The sequence below is a fragment of the Otolemur garnettii genome, unplaced genomic scaffold, assembly GCF_000181295.1.
Source record: "Otolemur garnettii isolate 467f Iridium unplaced genomic scaffold, OtoGar3 scaffold00133, whole genome shotgun sequence".
NCBI classification, from domain to species: Eukaryota; Metazoa; Chordata; class Mammalia; order Primates; family Galagidae; genus Otolemur; species Otolemur garnettii.
Window position 1 is genome coordinate 248528 of NW_003852528.1, and position 996 is coordinate 249523.

Here is a 996-nt window from a genome sequence, read left to right on the forward strand (position 1 = left end):
TGCAGAGACCAACCATCTTGCCTTTAGACGTCAGAGATCCAACCTGACTCACCCTCAGGAGATGGTAGATTTTTAGTAATAAACCAATTTTTAAAAACCAAGAGTCTCTGTTACAAAAATTACATACATATACACTACAAAAATTACATACATATACACATTTGGGTTAAGGTGAAAAAACAACTCCTGAAATGGTTGCCAAAGCACAAACTAGAAAGGTCTGTTCCTCTTATACGATGTCTCCAGGAATCTTACTTGCTCGAAAGTCAAGAAGAAATCAGTGTGGCATTTAAGAAAATAAAGAAGCTTTAAGCTTCAAATCAGAACAGCAGCTTTGGAAAAATAAAATAAGGCCAACTGAGAGGCTTCAACTGGAGAAAGAAATTTCTTTATGAAACAGGAGAAAGGATGGGATTTTAGCTAGACATCCAAAACAGTCCTGACGGAGAAATGAGGTGTGCGGTCTACGAAAGACAAGTATAAACAGGAACGAGCACGTCTACCACTGAGTGGGGGACGCAGGGATGATGTTCACAACACCATCTTCATCATAACAGATCAGAAACAGTGACGGGGGCAAGGAGTCCAGCAGCTCCGACTCTCGGGAGCTATGTTGGCAGGACCCCCTTTGCTGGGGAGCCACTTGGACCCTCAGACTATTTGGTAAGAGCAACTGAGACTTCCATTAATGTTTGGACTATTCCAGCTGCTAACAGAAAGTCTGAACATATTGGAGGGAAGGCCCCCTCTAAACTGAGCAGGGAACACACAAAGTAGCTTCCTTAGGTGAATTTCAAGATGCCACCGTCAGCGTGGTACGGATTCTTCCTCTGCCTCGAAAGAGGAAGGCCCAAGAACAAGGACTCTCAAAAGAGGAACAGCGAGATGTCCTGAGCCAAGGAGGACTGTAAGAGGCCAAGTCCAGGCCTGGTTTAAACACTCGCCTCACAGGAGAATATCACCTGGGTGGAATTAGCTCACTCAGGAAGTGGTAAG